General features: G+C 40.7%; 1 long non-coding RNA gene and 1 other non-coding gene across 2 annotated transcripts in view; both read right to left on the reverse strand.

The window, feature by feature from the left end:
- LOC114813678 overlaps positions 1-12,237 on the reverse strand; it is a 223,803-nt gene that overhangs the window by 184,460 nt on the left and 27,106 nt on the right. The window lies entirely within an intron of this gene.
- Positions 10,400-10,506, reverse strand: LOC114813950. The gene has a single exon (XR_003761694.1). It is a non-coding gene; the product is annotated as a U6 spliceosomal RNA (small nuclear RNA).

The following is a 12,237-nucleotide window of genomic DNA, read 5'->3' on the forward strand; positions in this document are numbered from 1 at the left end:
AGCCCAGAACTTTGGCACCAAATCAGACAAGCCGCCCCACCCTTTCCCTCTGGCGTCCCATCTAAATTATTGCAGCAAAGTACACCAAGAAGCTGTCAGTACGCTATGGTTTGTGCAATTTTAATTAAGAAACTAATAAGCACCCATATATCATAGTTACCAAGGAGACAGTATTTTATTTTTCTGAAGATTTTACAAAGATGTGCAACAGTTGAGCACGATGGGGTGACTTCATTCAGATAACTGGAACTAATCGTCTTGTCTGTCAAATCCACCCAATTATTGAATTAGTACAGTTCCAAACATAGAAGTTTTGCATCAAGATGGGGAACCCAGTATGCAATACTGGAGAGAATGTTGAAATAAATGATTTTTCCCAACATTTATTTTTGTGGTTGAGTGCTGTGGAGGTCTGCACATGCCAGAGTTGGAGACCTGATATGACCTGGCCTGCCCCCTCCCCAGTACAACCCACTTGAACCCCTAATTCTTTAAAAATTTTTCAAAATGTCATCGGATACCTTCCCAAAGGAGCTGCAATTTCTTTAGGTGCCTGCCAGGAGGAGCTGGCTGGGTGTAGCCAGATCATTTACCACTAACTCATCCTGCCTATGTGTGTGACCAGTCACCACTGGAAGAGTTAAAAAATTCTTCCTATTGGCTGGTGGAGTCAAAGGGTGCCCTGGGCATCATTATTTTGAAACCAGCAAACTCAACTGGGATGAGTATCCCATCTCCCCCGATTAGACTGTAAGCCCGTCAAACGGCAGGGACTGTCTCCATCTGTTGCCGACTTGTTCATCCCAAGCGCTTAGTACAGTGCTCTGCACATAGTAAGCGCTCAATAAATACTATTGAATGAATGAATGAATGAGTATAGATGATTCCTCTGTGGAGGCTGGAGACTGCCCAAGCCTGAACTGGGCTGGACTTGGTGTGAGCTCAGTCCAGCCCAAAAAGACTTGACCAATGCCTTAATAGGTTTTGATATTAGAGACAAGCTTGACCATAAACCATCACCTAAAGAACAATGACCTTAGAGTGACCAAAAGAGCCTCCATGAGAGTTTGGAGAAAAGTCAAAGGCAGAAAAGAAGAGAATGAGCTGGGGGAAATGTAAATTTGATTCTGGGGAGATCCTCAACCCCTTCCAGGTTCTTCTTGAGATTTCCAAAGAGGAAAACTCCTGAGTATTCTTTTAGAGCTGTGCCTGAGGAACTTGAGGCCTTTCCCATGCTGCATTTATCCACCACATTTGCCGACTCCTGGAGGTGGGATGCAGGAGATCAAGCGCCAGGGTAGTCCCAGCCTTTTAGGGAAAAGGTGACCAGAAAATTGGACCCGTGAAGTCAGAAACAAATACTTCCAGCATTTCCAGAAAATCCTATTCAAATACTACTCCTGCAAGGATCCTGAGAATAGCACTGCTTTCTCCTTCTCCTCCTCCTACTTGCAATCATGCCGCCAGTGCCACTGTGGCTGAGTCCTCACCTGCCTCCCTGGCCCAAAGCATGAGGGAGAGAATATCTCAAGCCCAAGCAGTGAAGCCTAGTGGAAAGAACACAAGACTAGAGTCAGAAGACCCTGGTTCTAAATCAGGCTCTGCCACTTAGGTGCCATTAGATCTTGGACACTAAGTGGTTAAAAGCCTTTTTTTTTTTTAAAAAAAAGGTAGTCAGAGAAGTTTAAGCTGGACTGATTCTTTCATCTATCAGCTGATCCAATGGTGAGATTTAAGCTTCCTTTCAAAATACATCTCACTCTTTTCTACCCTTTCAGTACCTCACTCGGACATGTCTCTTCATTTGAACTTCATTTTCCTTCTGGTGTGAGTTTGTCATTTACCTGGTCAAGATATTTCACAAGAGGATGTAATACCAGTTTTCCCTCTCCCTTAGACTCTGAGGTCCAAGTGGGACAGGAATTGGGTCTGTTCTGATTGTATTATATGTGCCCTGACTCTCCACACAGTGCTTGACACAGAGGAAGTGCTTAACAAACAGCACAATTATTATAGAACTTTGTCTCACTTAAAGCAAAATGGAAAGTCACTACACTCTTGGGAAAAACATGGTCTAATGGATAGAGCACAGACCTAGGAGTCAGAAGGACTTGGGCTCTAATCCCAGCTCCTCTTAACTTCTCTGTGACACTCTGTCCTAATCTCTGTCAAATGGAGATTAAGATTGAGCCCCATGTGGATTAGGAATTGTGTCCAACCTAATTAACTTGTATCTACCCCAGCACTTAGTATAGCATCTGGCACATAGTAACCACTTAAATACCATAAAAAATGCTAAGAGATCATAACATGTAAGGAAGGTACATTTCCCACATACTCTATTCCTTTATTATAAGGATGAGACTAAAATCTTAAAATACAAAGAGACCCAAAATAACAGCATCTCAAAAAGGAGGTCATTCTTTCAAATTTTACTAGTTTTTTCACAACCCAATCAAGTAAGAGTGAACTTTAGCACTGCCAGGGTTCAATTTTTAGAAATTTCTCCCTGTACTTTTTTTTGCATGCAAGCTCTATTCAACTGAGCCTCATTTTTTAAATGCTAAAATATTTCATAAGGAGAGTTTAAGGCACTGATGGAGTTATTTTGAGTTATGTACTGTTATGTATATCAATAAAAATTCAGGAACCTGTCCTCTTATGAGAAAGCATTTTGTTAAATGAACTGCTACTCTATTTAGAACAAATAAAAGGTAACGCAACATATCTTCAGAGTTCCCAAGGGCAAGCTGCACAACTCATTATCACAGAAGATCATTGCAATAAGTCTTGAGGCAAGTTTAAGAAGGGGTAGTTTTTTTTTTTATTAACGTACCCTTCTTGTGGTTAGAGAGTTAAGGAAAAGAGCAGAGGAAAAAAACTAATAAACAGTTGTATTTTAGATTTTTACAGTTTGGGGATACATTGGATTCCTGAGACAGACCTCCAGTGACTGATTTTGACTGCCAAATCCCAATAGTAATGATTATAATAACTGATATTAAGTGCTTACTGTGTGCCGCACTGTGGATGATATAGGATAATCAGGTCAAAGTTCCTGTCCCATATGGGACTCAGAGTCTAAGGGGAAGGAAGGCAAATATTCAATCCCTGTTTTATAGATGAGGAAACAGACACAGAAGTGACTTGTCCAAAGTCACACAGCAAGCAGGCAAGCCTGAATCCCAAATGTAAAAATGGGAACTCTAAGTAGATTAAAAGCAGGATGGAAAACTTAAAAAAAAAACAACCAAAAGATGAATATCATGGAGAGATACTGGCAAAGTTAATTGGTTATTGGGGGCCCGAGTTACACTGGGACATATATCCCAATGGTCTATGTAAATTTATATACGGAAAAGTCTTCCATTCTCCCTAAAAGGTGTGGACTACACCAGTTTGGTTTTAGGAGAAAGATAATGTTAGCATTTGATTCATTCTTTCTTTGATGCCTAAATTGGGTCCAAGCATACTTCCAAATGCTTCAGTTAGTGCCCAAGTTGTCTTGGGGGGCATCCACTGGTAGGGTTTAGCTATTTCCAATCAAATCGTCCTGCAACCTTGAGGCCAAACCATATTCTTACCAAAGTGGTTGGAGTGACTTTCACCCACAGGAGAAAGAGCCCATGTCTGCAGGGCCTTTTTCTAAAGGAAGATTATCCATCCACAGACAAGAAGTCCATCCAAATATAGCTCCTTCCTAATGAGGACCCTCTCACCCCTCTCTCCTCCTCCCCACTCCCCCATCCCATTCTGGGGCATGGCTGAAATGTCAGACGCCTAATGGAATTTCTTGGCCTGCTATTGTGTCACCCACTAATGCCAATTACCAAACACAGCCCAGTTTGTAATGCACTTGCTATAATTTAGTAATAAAAATGTTGCCTGCATTCTCTTTGGGCACATCAACCTAATGCAATAGTTCAGCATCTACCAAGGATGAGAGAAATGTATTTCAAACAGAGAACTACTGTAAATCGGAGAGTCTGCTAAATTCCAGTGGTTGACTTAAATGTTCTAGTTTTGGCATTGATCGTGCTACTTAGAAATGATTTCTGTCTGCTGCCCACAATAACTTTTCATATAGTGTTTAATTCCAGCATGTGGCAAATGAATTTATAATTAACTGCCAACAGGTTAGAAAGATCTATTATTATTTTTTTAAAAAATGGGCAGTGAGGGAGATTAATTCATCTGCAGAGCATCCTTTTAGCCCAGAGAACTAGTTGGAAAACAATCTTCTCTGAAGAGTTGACAATCATTCCAAGCGTAGCAATGCAAAACCACACACAAGGGGATTTAGAGAATTTGGTTCCCAATCGAAAACAAACAGGTTAACCAAAAGCAGGGATTTAGAGGCTTGAGATAGTTAGGTCAAAACTTTCGTTTATTAAACACCCATTGTGCATTTGTCATAACCACACCTAAAATTCCTTTTGCTTCTCTCTATCCAAAGTCAATGCAACCCTGTGGAAGAACTAGATAGAAAATGTAGTTTGGAAAAAAGATACTGTAGGGATGGAGCCTGAGAAGCTACAAATATTTCCCTTCCTAAACACCTGATATTTAGAATCTAAACCCTGTCAAATTCAAATATTTAATTAGAGTTAATTGATTGAGTAATATGAAGGCATTGCACCTCTATTTTTTTGCCTAACTAGATACATATTTCATCTGTGGTTTCCCTGCATTATCATATTAATGAGTGATCCTCCCCCCCAAAAAAAGGAGTTAGGAAATGATCTGAATTTCCACTAGTAGTCTAGAGGCAAAGGCATAGGCCTGGGAGGCAGGGGATCTGGGTTCTAATCTTGGCTCCACCACTTGCCTTCTGTGTGACCTTGGGCAAATTACTTAATTTTTCTGTGACTGAGCTACCTCATCTATTAAATAGGGATTAAATAGGGTGAGCCCTATGTGGGACAGGGACTGTGTCCAACTCAATTTTCTTGGCCCCACGGGGGACCTGATTATCTTGCATCTTCCCCAGGACCTGGCACAGAGTAAGCACTTAAATACTACAACTATTAATAATTATTAGGAAATAGAAAAGCCTGTCCAAGATTTGAGTGAGAGACCTCAACCATCAAGGAACCTTACCAAAGAGAAAGTAAAATTTGCCAAGGAGAAAAGGGTGACATCTCCTTGAGAGAGCCCGTTAGTAACAGTGCCACTTGGCACTGCCTGCTCAAGCTGAAAGCAGCTTGTTTTGACTTATAGGAAAGCTATTACTTACTTCTGCAAATGAATTCACTGATGTGTTTCTACAGTTCCTGTCAGTCTCAGAATATTCTGAACTGCACGGGGAAGGGAGTGCTGGGAAACAATTCTCTTCAGGAAAAAAAAAAGCCAGCCAAATTACTCCAGTAAAAACAGCGATCTGCCAGACGTTGCTATATGCAAATGCGAAAAGTGAGGTTGTTGGACTTCAATTATGATGTTGCACTGATTTACTGTCACCATCCAAGATGTTGCAGACAAAAAAAATTTTCTGTTGAAAGGCAACGATTGAGACTCCATGGCAAACGGATGACCACAGTAAGCGCTCAATAATTCGACTGAATAAACGACCAGTCTTTTGAGCTGAGTGATCAGCCCCCACTCTTTGTGTTTGAGTCACTGCTGAATGTGTTTCTGGATTTAAAGCTGTAGCTGTAGACTCTGGACTGTAAACTCCTTGGGGACAGGGAACACGTGCACCAAATCTGTTATACTGTACTCTTCCAAGTGTTTAGTATAGTGCTCTGCACACAGTAAGGACTCAATAAATACCATTGATGAAAAGGATGCTCTGCACATAATAAACACTCAATAAATATGATTGACTGATTGGTAGTGGTATTTATTAAGCACTTACTTTCTGCTAAACACTAGGGTAGATTCAAGATAATCAGCTTATCCTTTACAACCACCACCAAAATAGATTATAGATTTCTTCGAGCAGGTTTTTTTTCATTCATTCATTCAATCGTACTTATTGAGCGCTTGCTGTATGCAGAGCACTCTAAGTGCTTGGAATGTACAATTCGGCATTAGAGACAATCCCTGCCTGACATCGGGCTGGCAGTCTAAAAGGGGGAGGCAGACAGCAAAACAAATAGTCAGGCATCAATACCATCAAAATAAATACAATCATAGATATATACACATCATTAATAAAATAGAGTAATAAATAATATATACAAATATACACAAGTGCTGTGGAGTGGGGAGGAGGGGGGAGGGAAAGGGAGGATTCAGTCTGGGAAGGCCTTCATAAATTTCACAGAACTAGATATCCCACCTCCTCAGCCCCAACAACCTTCTCCTTAGGCTGGACTTTCACCCTGGAGACAGTTTTCTTACTAAATTGCTTAATTCTGGTAATTCCCCCAATGATTACTCACTCTGACCGGTATGACCACTCCCCAAATACCTGCTGGCTGAGATTGGTGCCTTTTGAGTCATTTGGGGTTTCTATCTCCTTGCATAAACTTTGAATTATTTCTTTTGTTGGAAAGATTATTATGAGGAAACACGTTTGCAAGCAGTCTGTACATGTCATCGTATTTCATCTGAGTGACTAAGGGAGATGAGTCTCTTGAAATGTGAATACAAATTTAAAATACGCAGTCGTCTCTTCCAGCCCTTTAAGTGATATTACTGTTGCTTAGATGCCCTAAATCTAACTGGAATAGGAGGTGGGAAAAGAGTGCTCGATTTATGAATAAGTTATGTCACTTCTCTGGACTTCTGAAAAGGTGTTTATAATTTTGTTCTATAAATTTCGGGTCAACACAACTTACTTTCAAAATCCACTGGGTAAAATCACAAATGCTCAAGAAAGAAAGAAAGAAATTCTCCTTCCTAGCAATTGTGGTGCCTGATTTCAGGTTCTTTGTTTTCTGCTGAAACTGGCTTTCCCTTTGAATGAAATGATCGAACTTGCCCAAGGCAGAAAAAGCACTTATTCACTCTTTTCCCAGCCCACCATTTTTTTGCTACATGTAATTAAGGTGGCTTCGTTTCACCTCACTCTAGATTGTTTCTCCCAAATAATCACATGAGGCAAGTTCAAATCCAAAACATTAAATAAAGGTCTTTTGAGAGGTGGAGTCCCCTCGATGCGAAGCTCTTTTTTTTCTTTCTTAAAGAAGCATCACATTCTTGAGAATCAAAAGAACAAAAGCCGATATCTGTGCGGGTCCCACTCAAGTATTTTCCATTCTCTAGCACCACCTACTGTCTAGGTCACAAATAAATCTTTCCCCTGCTTCATTTACTCGTACTTATTGACCTCTTACTGTGCGCAAAGCACTGTACTAAGCGCTTGGGAGAGTACATTATAACAATAAACACATTCCCAGCCCACAACGAGTTTACAATCTATTCCGTTTACTTCAGTCCTATTCATACAATAAGAGAAGACTTAAGGCGAAGTTATTTCCAAGCTTCTAATGTTAGAAACGTATATCTAATTTGGGCCAGATTATTGATTCAAATACTTTTCAATACCTATTTAATAATGAAAGAAAACCAAAGGAGGTCACCAAGCGGTTTCAGAGGAGTCAGACGTATTGAAATCCTACTGTGTGCGGAACATAGCGTCTGAGAGCGTACTATAGAGTTAGTAGATAAAATTCCTATCCTCAAGGAGCTTACTGGCTGGCATGGGAGAAAAAACACTAAAATGAGTTACAGGTAGAAGGAAACTGACTGTAAATTCCCTAAGGGCAGGGATCACAGCTACTAATTCTATTGTGCTATACCCCCCCCCAAGTCTTTAGCACAGTGCCCTGCACACAGAAAGCCATCAGTAAATACCATCGACTGATTAATTAATCAATAAAGGATCAGGAGAAATGCATAAGGGCTATTGGTTGTGTGTGAGGATCCAACAGCACTAGATGGTGCAGAATTGCTGAAGTGGCAGGAGTGGGAATACAAAGTTCATGCCCAGAATTTACACCCACCCTTTCATCTTATTAAAACACCAAAATGCAGATTTCACTATCACCCTGTGGATCTGCCACTTTTAGCTCAGCCCCGCAAATTGGATACTCAGAACCATGTGTACCTACTGTTGACTGTAAACTTCTGTGGGCAGGAATTGTGTCTACAACCTGCCACACTGTACTTCCCCAGGCAGTTAATACAGTGTTCTGCTTACAGAAAGCACTCAAATACCATTGATTAATTGTTGATTGCCAGATTCCAGTAGACTTTGTGGAAAGATGCTTTCAGGAAAAAAAAATGATTTTTATTCCCAATCACCCACGTAAGACACGAATATCAAATAACTCCTGCAGTTTAGGGTGGTTCAACCACTACTTGAACTCCCTTATATTGCGAGATGAACCTGCAGACCACCCACTCCTAAGTGCCCAGGGCCCCATTTTGCCTCAGAAACGGGGGATTATTACCTAGGGAGCATGCTGAATATAACTGCAGTGTGATCAACACAACATTAGTTGTTCAGCAATTCAGCAATGGAAGAAGGCAAGGAATCACAGAACTAGAACAAGACAAGGAGTCTAAGAACTCTCCACAGACTGGGAACTTGAATCCTCTGATGGGAATTGGGTTCAGTGTATCAGGCTTGGATACATTCAGCAGAATCTGCTATAACCAGTTAGTCAGACATGTATGCCTGATTCGAATTACCTAACAGAACCCCAAGTGACAACCTATTATTCCTGATGAGGCTCACAAGCTACCTTGTACCATTTTATAGAAAAGGAAATTGAGACCCACAGAGGTTAAGTGACTTGCTTATGGTCACACAGTAGGCTAGTGGAAACTTGGGACTGAAACAAGGGTACCCTCACTCCCATGTCAAGGTTCTTAGAAGAGCACTGTGGCCTACTGGAAAGAGCACAGCCCTGGAAGTCAGAGGATCTGGGTCCTAAGCCTGACTCCACTCCTTTCCTGTTGTGTGACCTTGGACAAGTCTCTTAATCTCTCTGTGTTCAGGTTTTCTCATCTATAAAATGGGGATTCAATACCTGTTCTCCCTCCCCTTTTGACTGTGAGTCCCACATGGAACAGGGACTGTGTCCAACCTGATTAGCTTGTAGCTGCCCCAATGCTTAGTGCAATGCTTAGCACATAGTAAACACAACCACAGTTATTATTATTTTTGGTCTATTACCACTAGACCATGTTGCCTCCTCTACAGCATCTAGATAAGGTTAAAGATGACCCTGAAGAATCAATGATTTCAGGATTACCTTGGAAACTTTTGGGCCTGAAAAGATAAACTTCATTCTCCAGGTGACTTAATTGTTGCTCCATTAAGGACTAATGGAAATTATTCTGGGCCATTTTTATAAAATCAGTGTTGCGTTGGCTCACATTGCTAGAATCATTTTGTCTCATTGGTTTTCAATTCATAATTTCTAACCCTCTTTCCCATGAGCTAACGTTAACTGGGGCTGGCTCCTTTCCATCAGCAGATTCTAGGAGGTCAGATAGCGGATGGTGGAAAGGGAAACTCTTATTCCCTGGTAGAAGCAGCAAAAACAGCCCCCTTTTGGAGTGATACAGAGAGAGTATTTTAGTAAACGAGGCCTAGTGGAAAAATCACATGCCAGAGAGTCAGAGGACTTGGGCTTTGATCTTGGTTCCACCACTTTTCTGCTGTGAATAGCTTAAACAAGTCACTTAACTTCTCAGTGCCTCAGTTACCTCATCTGTAAAGTGGAGATTGAGACTTTGAGCCCCATATGGGACAAGGATGGTAACTAACCTGATTTTCTTGTATCTTCCCCAGTACTTTGTATGGTGCCTGGCACATACCATTAACAAAAGGACAAAAAGTTCTTAAATACCATAAAAAAAAACCCAAAACAATCCCAGTCTCAGACCTAGTGTCATAAACACTAGACTTCTCGGACTTGTAGACTATAAGGTCCTTGTGGGCAAAGAACATCTTATCAAATCTGTTGTACTTTCCCAAGTGCTTAGCCATTCATTCATTGAATTCATTCAATTGTATTTATTGAGCGCTGACTATGTGCAGAGCACTGTACAAAATGCTGGGAATGTACAATTCGGCAACAGATAGAGATAATCCCTGCCCAACAACGGGCTCACAGTCTAAACCGGGGAGACAGACAACAAAACAAAACAAGACAAAGCAAGTAGTCTGGCATCAATATCATCAAGATAAATAGAATCACAGATGTATACACATCATTAACAAAATAGAGTAATAAATAATATACACAAATATGCACAAGTGCTGCGGGGAGGGGAAGGGGAAAGAGCAGATGAAGGAAGTAGGGGGAATGGGGAGGGGAGGACGAGCAGAGGGAAAGGGAGGGTACAGTCTGGGAAGGCCTCTTGGAGGATGTGAGCTCTCATTAGGGATTTGAAGAAGGGAAGAGAGTTAGTTTGGTGCATATGAGGAGGGAGGGCAGAAAATATAGAACGCTTCATGAATTTGCATGTCATCCTTGCGCAGGGGCCATGCTAATCTACTCTGTATCGTTCCAATTTTAATATATGAGCTGCTGAAGTGAGTCCAGTGCTCTGCATACAGTATGTGCTCAATAAATACCACTGATTTATAAAAATAAAACAGTACAGAAAATGCTGCAAAGCTGATTTGGAGATTGTTTTTTAATTCTGATTATTTTTTTTTTGAAATTAAATTCCACTCAGGCACTGACCATGTATTTAGTATCCAACTATTGCTTTTACAGGGACATGTGCTAGCTTTGGTGGGAAAAAAAAAAAGAATAGAGTAGAAAAATTGCCAGACAGCAGGGACTTGGCCAAGCCCATCAGTCTGACTGCTCAGTTACACAATCCAGGCCCAGAAAGCAGGAGTAAAATTTAGCTTCGCTCATGCTGTCATTCAGGCTGGTAATTTATAGCCCCCCTGCCATTTTCACACAAAAGAATATTTAGCAATTGACTATTCCATAACAATTGGTTTGCATTTGTTTGATTTCTGTGGCAATACACATTGTTATGTCCTCGGTGTTTTGTTTCCTTTAAAGTTTTTATTAAAAAATCTCTTCAGACCCAAAGGAGCACGGAGTGAGTGTGGCCTAGCTTGGAACATGAGAAGCCTGACTATCTGAGTCTCAAAGCTCATGCTGTAAACAGGATCCCTGTAAACAGGAACTTAACCCCAAATGGCAAGTTTGTGGTTTCCCCACCCTCTCTCTGTTATGTCTAAGACTTTTACATCCTGTTAATTATAGAAAAGCGTTGGAAATAATCTTCAGAAAACTTTCCATCTCCCCAAAATAGAGGGCGAGACAGTGGGTGAGAAGCATCAGCTCAGGACTAGCTGGGGTGACTTATAATGAGGGCTTTGTTTCCCATCACTAGGGAGGAAGAATGAATATTTCCAAAAATGCAATTACTGAAAAAGACTGCCCTTTCTAAATAAAAAACATTTGCTCCCATGTTTAAGGGTCTAGCTAGCCCACCAGAATCCTGGGAAAACTGGCATACAGGTGCCCACAGAGATGAAAATCAACTATAGCTGGCTCCCTCCTTTCCACCTCGCTTTCTAACCAAGGATTCCAGGTAAGAATTTTTAACTTAGTCCTATTGCGTCACTTGTGCATTTTGGCTTTTGAAGTACACAGAAGGCAGTCTAGCTAATAGCTTATTTTGCTGAGCTAACTCCTGACAAAAAGGATAGCAGTAGAACTTTATTTTTTTTTGAGTCATTACTTTCTGGAGAATGCCTCCTAGAGATTTCCAAGGAGATATGGAAGTTTTCATCCTTAGGTCACAAGTTCAAACCCATTCATATCTAAGTTGCAAACAAAATGTGTTACCCGTGAGGGATCTATCTGTTTTCATTCCTAGAGAATAACTAGGTGTCGACATCTCAAAACCTCCACTAATAACTCTAATTAATTAAAAAGTCTAAGGAGGAAAGTTATGGATGGAGTCAATGATTTAAATATTTGAATCATACCTAAGAGTGACAGTAGAATCTCAAAACCTCACTAATAACTCTAATTAATTAAAAAGTCTAAGGAGGAAAGTTATGGATGGAGTCAATGATTTAAATATTCAGTCACACCTAAGAGTGACAGTAGAATCAAGTTGTAAATTACTTAGCTTTGCAGATAAGACAAAGAGATCTTCAGACCTGCAAACATTCTTAGAGGTCTGCAAAACGTCTGCCAGTTGAAATAATAGAACCAATGTTAGTGAATATCAGAAGTTCTGGCATACATAACACAGATGGGATTAAATGTCTTCCCTTGCTCTTTTGCTTGGGTATTT

This window comes from Ornithorhynchus anatinus, chromosome 8 (genome assembly GCF_004115215.2).
Source record: "Ornithorhynchus anatinus isolate Pmale09 chromosome 8, mOrnAna1.pri.v4, whole genome shotgun sequence".
NCBI lineage: Eukaryota > Metazoa > Chordata > Mammalia > Monotremata > Ornithorhynchidae > Ornithorhynchus > Ornithorhynchus anatinus.